This window comes from Talpa occidentalis, unplaced genomic scaffold, assembly GCF_014898055.3.
Source record: "Talpa occidentalis isolate TD23 unplaced genomic scaffold, MPIMG_talOcc4v2.1 talOcc4.6, whole genome shotgun sequence".
NCBI lineage: Eukaryota > Metazoa > Chordata > Mammalia > Eulipotyphla > Talpidae > Talpa > Talpa occidentalis.
This window is the reverse complement of record NW_023604972.1, coordinates 35,198,238-35,210,854: the sequence shown is the minus strand read 5'-3', so window position 1 is coordinate 35,210,854 and position 12,617 is coordinate 35,198,238. Positions and strand designations below refer to the sequence as shown.

General features: G+C 33.9%; 1 protein-coding gene across 21 annotated transcripts in view; it reads right to left on the bottom strand.

The window, feature by feature from the left end:
• ADGRL3 (adhesion G protein-coupled receptor L3) overlaps positions 1-12,617 on the bottom strand; it is a 766,591-nt gene that overhangs the window by 316,297 nt on the left and 437,677 nt on the right. The window lies entirely within an intron of this gene.

The following is a 12,617-nucleotide window of genomic DNA, read 5'->3' as shown; positions in this document are numbered from 1 at the left end:
CACTGAACTGAATTCACTGTCCAAGGACACATAGCTCACAATTGACAGGCATGAGATTTCAACACAGATTTGCAAGAATTTAAATCCTATATCGTAACCAAAATGCTACATTGCTTTTTGTGGCTATAATGAAATATAGAATGAAATAAAAAGAAAAATATTTATTTGCAACAATTCCTAGGCAGTTTAATTTTTCCCCCAAGATATGGTCCAAAGCCAATATCATTCTAATGGTTACTGAAACAGTGGCATCTATTAGTTCTACCATTGTACTATTATAGCAAAATCTCTGAGGCATATGTTTTGAAGCAGTGCTGATAGGATCATAGCATCACTGTGGCTAAGTGGATTTTAACTTCAGTAGTGGACAAAGTGAGAGAAAACAGCACCAGCCTTACTGCACACTCTTTAATATAGAAGGAAGTCAGCACTGCACACTAAATATAATTTATAACCATCGCAGTTACATTCTTGGGCTAAAACTGACAAAGGCTAAAATGGGTAGGCAAAAATAATTGGTTAAACTTAAGAAGTAGTTAAACGTTATGCAAGTGGTCAGAAGGTGTTAATATCTAATTATAATAGCCACTGCATTTTATAATGACTAATTATAAAATGTCCTATGGGTAAGGTGGAGCTTACAGTAAATGTTTAAGAATTATGAAAACAGAGTAATTTCTTAGTTCTAATCAACTTTCCTTTATAACTGAGAAAATATAAATAGAAAACATCATCTGTTTCTTTGAATTTTAATTGTTTCCTATTCCTACATTAAAAAAATACATCCAAGAAATTCTGAATTTTTGACTTGGAAATTTTGTATTAAAAATTATAACTAAAAGATTTTCAACAACTAGTAACAATTAGTAATAATGTGCCTTTAATACATGTTTTAAACTTTCTCTAAATATATTAAGATTACGGAAAGCTTTCTCATTAGAAATATTACCCAGTGACAGCAATTAAAGAAAGACATTTCAAAGTTAATATTTATGACTTGATCCATTACTTTATTTCAAATGAAAACGATGTATTATGGCTTTAATTTCCTCTACATCCTAAACAATACTTACTGTGGGCACAGTGGCTACTCTCACCCAGTACCAGTGAAAACTCACAAGATAATTTTCATGAAAATGTCAGCAACACTAAACAAAAAGGAGATGGCAAGTTTGGAAACAAGCCAATAACTGTGCTAAATGACCCACAAAACTTGAAACCAGAAGGGAATGTCTGGAATTTGACCACATCATTCCAAAAAAAATATATAGTTCAATTACACATTATAGGTACAAAAAAAAAAAAAAGAATAAAAGTAAGACAGGGTGACCCACACTGAGTTTGAAATAACACATGCAGTGATGAGATGAGTTAAGCCCTTCACATGATAGTCACAGAGTCCTCCTGCCAGGTTTGCAGCAGGTATGTTGGCATATATGGGTCTAGCATCAGGGGACCTCAGAACAGCGGCTTGTCTTACACACCATGGCATTCATGCTGGGGATACATGTGAAGAGAGACAAGCACGTGAAACTCTGGGGTTTTCATTTCTTTTCCATAATTCTTGTTCACTTGTTAAAAACCAAGCCTTGGTAACTTATACCTGCTGGCTAACATTTGTAAAATCTGATCAGACAAGTAAAAATGTTCACCTGCTTAAGCAAAGTGAAAGTAACACAACCTTAAGAAAAACAAGTTCAAGCAAACCCCTTTAAAAACAGTTTAAAGACAGTGATATTAACAAATTAAAAATCAATGAATGTTTCTTTAAATCAAAACTTTCATTCTATAGTTTAGCTTCCTTTGAGAGAATTAACACTCACAAAAGGAACTTCCAATGGCAAGGTTTGTTTATTGTTAAGTGGAAACATATTTTTCCCCCTCAATCAATCTTGAATTTGCAGTGACATCAAATAACAAAACTTGAACAAACTTGACTTTCTTTAGCTATTATGTTTATGTTATCATTAAAATCCTTCAGAATATAATAGTGTTGCTTCCATGAAGCACTGCTAATCAGATTTTAAAGACTTACTTATGCATTAGGATTTCTAGAGAGCATAGGTACCACCCCAAGAAGGTAGAGCCTGCTTGACACTTTTGAAGCAAGTGATTCCGAGCCCATAGTGATAACTGACTACCTCCTAGGGTGCAGTCACTATACCTCATTTTTTCTCCATTCTGATCTCCATTTTTTTTTTTTAATGATCGCCATCTCTCTTTTTTTTTTTCCCTTAATATTTATTTATTTATTTATACAAGCACTGGGTACAGTCAGAAGCGCGGGAGGGTGAGAGAATTCACCAGAGCCAGAGCGGGGAGCAGAGCAGGCAGAAGGACCGAAGTACACTGCTGAGGGGAGCAGCGGGCGGCAGGAGAGGTCTGCGAGCCATGTGGGACCCTCCTCTGGTGGCCGGGGAGCAGCCGGGGATCGAACTGGCGCTGCAGAGGCTGCGGGCAGCTTCGGAACCCAGCGCTCAACCGCTGCGCCACCGGGGAGGCCCTGATCTCCATTTTTTTTTAAAGAATTTCTTTCTTCTTTTTTTTTTTTTTAAAGATCGATCTATCTATCTATCTATCTATCTATCTATCTATCTATCTATCTATCTATCTATCTATCTATCTATCTATCTATACAAGCACTGAGTACAGTCAGAAGCGCGGGAGGGTGAGAGAATTCACCAGAGCCAGAGCGGGAAGCAGAGCAGGCAAAGGACCCAAGTACACTGCTGAGGGGAGCAGCGGGCAGCAGGAGAGGTCTGTGCGCCATGTGGGACCCTCCTCTGGTGGCCGGGGAGCAGCCAGGGATCGAACTGGTGCTGCAGAGGCTGCAGACATCTTCACAACCCAGCACTCAACTGCTGCGCCACCAGGGAGGCCCTCCATTTTTTTTTTTTAATGTAGAAAGGAAAATGGTTGAAATAAATATCAAAGCAAACAGTAGAAGAAACATGTCATAAAGGAGCATTTTATAGCCTGGTGGAGGAAGGGGTTGTAGAGTCTGTGGTGACAGAATCCGGTCTTTTTTTAGCACCCATTTTTTTCTCTCATCTGTCTCTCTGAGTCACTGCCCAGCAAGACCGTCCTAATTTATGCTCCCTAACAAAAGAAGTAACAGTCTAGATGTCCATCTCTTTTATGAATTGATCCATTTTCCCCCCAAATCATATCCTATCTATCTGATACTTGGCATTTTAACTTCCAAGTCAGTAAGTTATTTTGAGAATTTGGATGGATAAACAGAAACCTTCGTTATTACATATTTTTAACTGTATAGATGCCTCCCACAAGCTGTTTGTGTAGAAATAATTAAATACTGTTTTCAGTACATCCTTTTCACTCCTTAAACTTAGTAACTGAAACATTTGTATCTCTACAATTTTCAGATTCCAAAAGCACTTTGGCACTAAGGGTGAAAATAGGTCCTACTTCTTAGTCAAGACTAGGATACCAAAACAGTAACAACCAAGACTTGCTGAGCATTTACTTTGTGTCAGGTACTGTTCTAAGCATTCAAATTTATTTAACTCACACAATAATTCCATAATGTAGATACTGCAATTATTCCCATCCAATGACTGGAAACAAGTATAAAAAACTTGAGTAAATTACTCAAGAAACCAAAGCAACTATGATAAAACTATTTCACAAATAAAATAGTAAAACAAAGTTGTGGGAAAAGGACACTTTTTTTTTGTTAAAAGAGAGGAAATATCTTTAGAAAAATATAGCAGTAATACAGAGGTAAAGCACAAGCAAATTTCTGGAAACAATAAAAAGATGGCTCATTAGTACCTAAAAAAGGCAAATGGAATCAAAATATTAACTTCCTTTGTAAATAAAAAAAATCAGGAAATGCGGAAGTGAATATTTACCTGGACTCCAAATGGTTTTGATAATATTTATCCTGACATATATGTGGATAGAATGCAGAAATAAAAACAACATTGATAATTCATTTAACAGGGATCACAGTTATACCCAGTGAGCTATACCCAAAGAGATCCTTGGGTAAATTAAGGTTGGGCAATGATTTCTAGTGGCCTTTGGTAAACCTGTTCTTCATATAGTTCACTTTAATATTAATATTTAATGGAGAAATCAAATGCATAAAAGTAAAATCTGCAATTCACACAAAACTAGGGACTCTAATAAAAAGGAAGTCAGAATGAATATTTGGAAAAGTTCTTTAAATGTCAGTAATGGTAGTAATAAAGTACAAATGTAAATTTTAAAGTAAAATTATAAAGTTCCCCTTAAAAAGGTGTTTCATTCACATACAAAGTTGTATAATTACTAGAATTTAAAAATTCATATAAGCTGAATAAAACTGATTGAAATTCAAAGGAACCAGGCTCTCTGATGATGTTATCAAAAGACATAAAATGTATTGCACCCTGCAAAAGACACTGAAGCACTGTTTTCAGTTCTAGGCAACTCTAAAGATTGAAACTAGAAAGTAGTGGGACCAAGAAATAATAAAAAAAGAAACAGGTTAAAACAGGAAGAAATAATTCAGGGACTAGTATTCCTATCACTGTTTGCACATGCCAGATCCCCGGTGCAAGTCTGTGGTTGGTCCTGGCTCCATAGTAATTCTAACACACAGTTACTAACCTAGTATCCTTACACTTCCATTCTAATTCTACAAATTAATAATTCTGCCCATTTTATGACCTTTCCTCATTTTATTTCCCCTTATCTTCATGTACAGATTTAAAGTGTAATTTTCTCTCTACAACCATCACTTGAAGCATCTTTAGATGTTAATAGCTTGAGTCTCCTCTTTCTTAATCTTCATTCTATTACTAAGTACGATTCATTCATTTAAAAAAAATGTGTTCAAGTCTGTATTTTAAAGTTAATTTTTAAAAAACGTCTTCTAAACTACAACGAAATTAATACCTTCCTTTGTTAGTTTCCCTGTATCTTAAATGCTCTAACATATACTGTGATTTGGGAGGATGAGGGAAAAGCAGGCTTATTTTGTATCTTATAAACTTATTTGATGAAATATGTAATACACCTCCCACCATCAAATATATTGTGTGACTGATCTTCCATTGAATATAAGAAATGTTGCTCTATAGACTCTGTAAGTTAATTTGCTCTTTGACATTAAAGTTCTCTCTCCTACATTGTGTAGGTTTTCTCCTAGATTTGATATTAGATACTTTCAATTTTGAAACATATTCTCTCTCTCTATACATGCACACACATACACACACACACGATTATCAAATGTTTACTTCCTTCTGAGTAGTGTGGGTCAGTTAATAACACTGAAGGAGATCAAATCTCAGGTCTGCTTATTAGATATCCTTGTGTTTAAGTAGTCTTTGTTCAACACATTTTGAGAATTAAATTAGATTTCAGATAAAATGCCTCAATACTTATTATTAGCTGTTCTTTTCTTCCTAGTCTAAGTAAACTCTTTTCTGATCACTGGGTTTTTGTCACTACTGAACACTGTATGTTTCAGCAGCACCCTAAGCTCCATATATTTAACACTTACTTCAACCCCAAATCACTGCACTGTACAAATCAATTTTTCCTGATTTTCCAATTGTAAATAACGTCATCGCTACCTGCACAATCATCATGACTCAAAACTCGGCTATTGACTTTTAACCTCATTCAAGTGTCTCCTAGTTTTTGACAAATCATCTTCATCACTTCTCTCCAATCTCTGTTCCATCACTTTCACTGGCACATCATTAGGTCAGTTGGAATTACTCAACATCTGCCTTCCTGTGGTATTCAGTTGCTAATTTATTTACCAACCAATTCTCTCCTGAATCCAAGGCACCCTGAATGTAGCTGCATTAGTATTCTCTAAAATTGCTCTGGCAATATACTTGTCTTCTTTTAAACTGACATTTTAGGAAAGATCTTTCTTCCATCAAAACTTGCCTTTTGTTTTCTACTATTCCTTAATGCTATCTACATGGGCTCTCTAATTGGCTTAACTTTTTCTTTCTCATTCTTACTGCGTGGTACTCAGGGCACTACGCTTCATATTAGACAAACCCTTTTTCTCGCAGATATTTCCTTCTTAAGTTATGGTTTTCTTTTCGGAAAGCCTATAATGGATTATTAGCCCCTCCCCCTCCCTCTCTTATACCCTCTTCCCACCTCTACTTGTTATCTGAGCACAGATCACAACTTTTCTAGCAGACCACAACTTCTAATAAACATGCTTTATCCACAATATTTTCTTCCAAGTTGAGCAATTTTCAAGGCATTCCTGAATGAATAAAATAGCATATTTTTACTCTAAAGTTCAATTCCTTCAAAATTACTTATTCCTATATGACTGCATATATTTCTAGAAGTGATTATTATGATTAGAAACCACTAAGCATGTGATTAAGGGATAAGAGCAAAACACCCAATACACAATGTTGAAAATAGAAAACCTAATGGGTGTTCTCTCCTCACTCTCTCAAATCCCCCATTTCACATTCTACTAAGAGTGATTTTTTTTTTAAAGCCCTAAACCTTTGTTAATCCCTTCAGCAAATTTTGAAAAAGCCCATAACCCCTCCCCTAGCCTGCAAGGACCAGAAGAATTTAAACCTGTTTTCCCCTTTAAACTTATATTCTAGTTTGTATCTTGCAGCACTCAGTGCATAGCAAACCACAGAACACAAAGTAGATAATAATTATTGAAAAGTTATAAAGAAAATTAACTATTAGTATTGAGTAGAAATACTATTTCAAAAAGTCTTACATTCTTTTGGATTGCATATAATATTCAGCTACTGTTTCTCTAGTTTTCCCATCATTTTTAAATGTTTATTACATCATACCCACACCAAAGGTCCCTCTTCTAGTCACATTTGGAGAACTTAGCCTTCTTCCTTCACCTCAGTTTTCCATCTGTAAAACTGAAGGAATCCTTCTCTCCTGGCTACAGTCACTGATGTTGCAAACATTAACAAGGTCATATTTGAAAGTGTTCAAGAGTTCTTTGGATGAAAGATATTATCAAGTACAAAGTATTATTACCATTTCTGATAGGATTACACTCCGAATGAGAAAGCAGAAATGGGAGTCCCTTGAGGAACAAGCATGCTAATGGTTTAAGTGAGATGCTAAAGCCTGAAGATAAACTAATTTAAGTCAAAGCTCCGGAGTTAAAAAGAAAGCAATTTTAACTGAATTAAATAATACCACCCATCGCGTAAGAACAGTCTTCCATTTACATAAGATATAATTTTAAAGTGGATTTTCTGGAAGTCTGTGTAATATGCAATCATCTCAGTCTTTAAGCAGGGACTGGAATAAAATATTGCACTGCATCATGACTGAATAAAGAGTCACCTTCCAATATGATTCCCTATAATATTTGACTATACATTTTTTTTCATAAGATAAACTCACATAGTAGTAGAAATACTATAAATAATGTGTAATTAGTGAAAATTTGAAAAAAAGTATTTGAGTTTATCAGAAGGACTTGAAGGAGTCTAATATCTTTTCTACTCTGTAAGGTTAGCAACCATTTGCTTTTTGCTTTTCCACTTTTGGCCACAAGACTTCATCAAATACCTACCATATAGTGCTAGAACTGAAAAAAAAGTTTTTTGAATGAATCATTAACATTTACAGTTATTAATACTGTATAACTTCATATAGTCAAGTTAATTTTTTGTAATACAGCCTCCAAAAGGGAGTTAGAAACTCAAAAGAGAAACTGAGTAATATTTTGTACTCTGGCTACCAATTCCTGAAGGTGGTAAGACCTTTGAATAGTTTGCACTTATCCTAAATATCACTCCATAACTGAACAATAGTGGCATAGATGAGAATGATCTGCTGTGGTCCAGTGAATTCTTCTGGACTTCACATGGTAGAAATTTCTCTGTGGTTAAGTGGTAAATAGAACATCTAATTTCAAATTACTTCTAAGTGCCATATCATGATAACATGACAGGCACTATAAGAATGAAGTGGTAAAGCAGCTTTGTCTTATTTTGTGAGTTTCCAAAGAGGGGCACTGACTCAAGGAAAAAGACAGAAAAATTCCCCAAGTATACAAGGTTTGCTACAGCTTTTAGTCCAGTTCCTGGAAAATTCAAATATCCAGGTGATAGTATTTTCGTGGAAATATCTCTACCACTTACATCTCGTTTCTAGGGCCTTGTGATGCTTCACTAAAATTTATGATGTTCCAATCTGCTTTTATGGATTTTCAAATAATATCAAATTGCTTGACTGAAAACTTTGATTTTAATTCACTTTTCCATATTCTAACTTGATAAATTTATCTTCATTTTTGAATATGTTTACTTCTGTAGAAAATGACACAATATTTTATTTTATATATCTATCACTCTAATAGTTATTTGTAGATTTGTATCATCTCACCTATTTGATGGCAAATTTTATGAGGATATTGAGGTCATTTTTATACTTAGTTTTCAACCATCAATACCACTATATATAAATTGATATAAATTGTACAATGTGATATATAACGAGATATAAGCATGTTGTTCCTGACCACAATCATACTTGGGAGATTATGCCACTTATGACTCATACAGAAAGCATTCAATAAATATTTGTATAATGTATAAGAGGATACTTTTTTTTGTGGAGGGTGGGACTTTTAAATTTAGCATCTATGTCAATTATAATTAAATATTGCCTAGTTTGACTTTCAGTCTATTAAATAATCAAATGAACAATCTGTCACTTAAATCTATAATAACAGTAAGATAATAAATAATTTAAATCACATTTAACCAACTATTTTCTTATGGAAGGAACATTACCATACAAATTAATATCTCCTGCAGGTAACTGGTCAAATTCCTAATGCAGACAGAAGTATGTCCTATGAGGTATGCTAATTTCTATCACAGACTATCCCCCCTGGATTTGAGAATTGAAGTTACAAAACTGATTAAGACTCTGCCCTCAAAAATTTACCAGCAGAATCACATATCTTCTTAGAGGTTTACTTTGTAACAGAAACCACCACAAAGCCAAGGATATTAGCCATGTTAATAATTGTCCATGCTGAGTCCTTAATATGTTACCTATAGTAACAGCATGCAAAATTCAAAATACAAAAACTGTTGAGTAAATATTGTAATCTTTTGAGTACAACAAATAGCATAACTGTTGAGTAAATGAAATGTTCATATCTCCAATGTGGGCAAATGTTTCATAAATTAAATTTCTACTTGCTTCTTCATTATGCATACAGTCATTTTAAAAATACTAAATAATTTAACAGCAATGAACAGAAAAATAAGATGATTTTATGATGGGTACTGATTAAATGTAAAATGTAAATCATACTATATTGAAGTATAAGAAACTACAAACATTGCTTATTTCAGAAGTGATTTTGATAATTATATATTATTTATTTTTGCTCAGTATTTAAAAGAGCAGAATACTACAGATTATAACCAGTCAGGCAGAAAATGAAGTTATACTTCAGACTTAACAGATATAATTCAAGCCTTTAACAATAGGGAAACCTTATAAATTATTTTTCTTCCTTTTCATTTCTATTACTGAGACAAAGAATTTGGACTTCCTCGTGTTTCCTTAAGTAGACTTGCAGTCTATCTAATTCACATTATTGTAGATAGCTTTACAAAATTTCACAAGATACTATTTAACATCAAGCTAAAGAAAGCTGACACTATCAGTCCTTTCTTGCCAAATATTGGAAAATTTAATTAAATAGACATTTGACTTCAAGAAAGCAATGCTGAAAACTAAATAAACTTTATCCTTTTAACCTTATTGACTGACCAAAGTAACACGAAAACATCAATACCTCATCCGCAATGAGAACTCATATTGGATGAACTTTGTCTCTGTCAAGGATGTGATTACTAATGGAGCTGGTGGAGACAGACTTAAAATCAAATTACTCTGATGTGACAGCTTAATCTCAGACTTAACATAATCTTTATTTTACCACTTTGAAACTTCTTGGTAATTTAATAATACTGACTTTAAGGGTCTAACATAAACTTAGACATGTCAGTTAGAATTCCGCCATGCTGTATCTTTGGTGTGGCCAAAACACAAAGAAAATAAAATAGAATTAATTTTTGCTGGAGCTAATGGTATTCATTTCCCTTGAAGCTTTAGAAAAAATAACATGACAGTTAAAGTCTAATATGGTTACTTTATGTAAGAAACTAAATGAACAGTATTAAAAGTAGTTGATGATGAGAAAAACATAAAACAAAAGGATACACTTTCTTATTCCAGTTATTGCTTTTCTTTTCACACAAATGGAGATCATTAAGTCTTACTAAGTTAATAATTAAAAAAAAAAAACACTATCCTTGACTTTAAGTACTTTTGTTCAGGATTTTGGCTATTTTTCCTAAGTTCTTCATACTTTCACCTATGGAAGTATTATAAAAAATGAAATTATATAACAATTTTGGGACATAAAGGGAATTGGAAAGAGCAAAAGGATTGGCACATAATAACTTTCAAGATAAGAACTCACAAGTAAACAGGATTACTGCACTCTCTGAAGCTACATATAACATGTTTGTTGAAGAATTAGGATCAATAAATTCTTTACAGTACTTCAACAAAGTAAAATAATAAAGTTTAAATAAGTACTGACACTATCAATATGAGGGAGGGAGGAGGGGAGGCAGAAAGGGAGGGAAAGAAAGAAGAAATTAAACCTGGTGACTAATGGGCAAGGAAAAAGAAAATCAAGCAAACAGTACCTTTATTGTATAGGTCTTTTTATGCCATTTGAGAAATAGAGAGGGATGAAAGGAAACGCATAAAAGAGGGAAGGACAAAATTGCCAAAATGAATTAAAAAGAAACTGAGAATACAGCTAGAGAGATACTATATGAGAGACATATGTTCACGTAAGTCAGAGGAAGAGTTAGTAAAGAAGGAGATGGTAATGTTTAATAGAGAGAAATAATGAAGAATTGAGTTCTGAAAAGTTTCACTCGAAAAATTCAGATGAGTCTGATAAAATATTATCAGGATTTTTTAGAGAAAAAGAGAGTATGCAAGGAGATAACTACTAGGTGCTTAAAGTATACCACCTTGGGAAAAGCAAACATCTTCCAGCCTTGTTGCCATATGTATTAGTCCATATGTATCAGTCAGTCCTTTATTAAGTAGCTCACATACATTTCTTCTCCTATACTAGGTATTTTAATCAAATGAATTACCAATGACATATGGTATACTTTCAAAATTTATTTAATGCAAACTCTCTATACAGAAATCATAAAACATATGCCTCAAACATTAGTAAAGGCTAAAAACTGTCAATGATATTGGGTCAGTTATTTTGCTGGAAAATAAAAGACCATACATTCAGTCCCATTCAGCTTTATATTATAAACCATTAAGTCCAATCAGCAGACAGATTCTCTTATGTCAAAAGACTAGTGTCCCTTTGCCGTGTGAAAAGTAAGATAAAGCAAATGGTGTTATAGATCAACCAAGATCATCTTAACAATAAAGATTTAAACATCATTTGTATCATCACATACAAAGGAAAACAAATTATTAGTTTCCACCAATGGGGGAGGGGTGTGATCAAATACTTTGTCTACACCAAACCACGAACTATTATTAAGCCCTTGAAAAGGATCAAAGTTGACTCCAATGAATTTCATAAGATACACAGCAAGAAAAAATTTAGGTATATTTTTTGTAAATGTACACACACACACACATACAAATCTATGTGATGTAGATCCAAAGGTCATTTGATTACAGGGGAGAGTGTGAAGAATATATACTAAATTGTAGATAGGTATCTCTAGATATGTATCCTGTCCTTGTAAAATTGTGCATGTTTGCTTGCCTACAGCTATGACTAGCAGAAATGAATAGTCCTAGAGAGTTAGTTGAACTTCTCTTTAGTGGTAGAGACTCAGGTAAATTTTACTTTCATTTTCAAATGTTTCCATAATATATAATAATACAGATGTTTTACGAGTATGTGGCAACCTTTGACCCTTGAGACTCAGGTATACTTAGTCATTAGGGGTTTATATATGTTCTGTACTGAATTAGTATTTTTTTTTAAAAAAATACAACTCTGTATTGAGTTAAAACAAATCTGGTAGACTGAATATTGTTTCCCTGCTCCTAACTGTCCATGCTTTAATCTCCAGAGTCTGTAACTTTCATGATGAAAGGAACTTTTGCAGATGTGATAAAGGATTTTGAGAGGAGGTGACCCTAAATGTGGGGCCAATCTAATGCAATCCTTATGAAAGGAAGGCAAGAGGGTCAACATCAGAGAGAGAGTGTGAGGAAAGAAGTAGAGGTTGGAGTGATGTGTTTTGAAGGGTCCATGAGCCATAGAATGCAGGTGGTTTTGGAAGATGGAAAAGACAGCAAATGTTCTCCCTAAAGCACCCAGCCAACGCCCTGATTTCAGATTTCTGACTTCGGTGAGTAGGAAGATAACCCTGTATTATTTTAAGCTACGAAGTTAGTAGTGATTTGATGTAGTGACAGTAGAAAAGTGATGCATAAGTTTAACATTACAAATAAGACTCAGTTGAGGGTAAGAGTTACGGAAGTGAAAGTGATCACACTACCACAGCTACACTCTCTCCTTCAGGTTACAACGATAC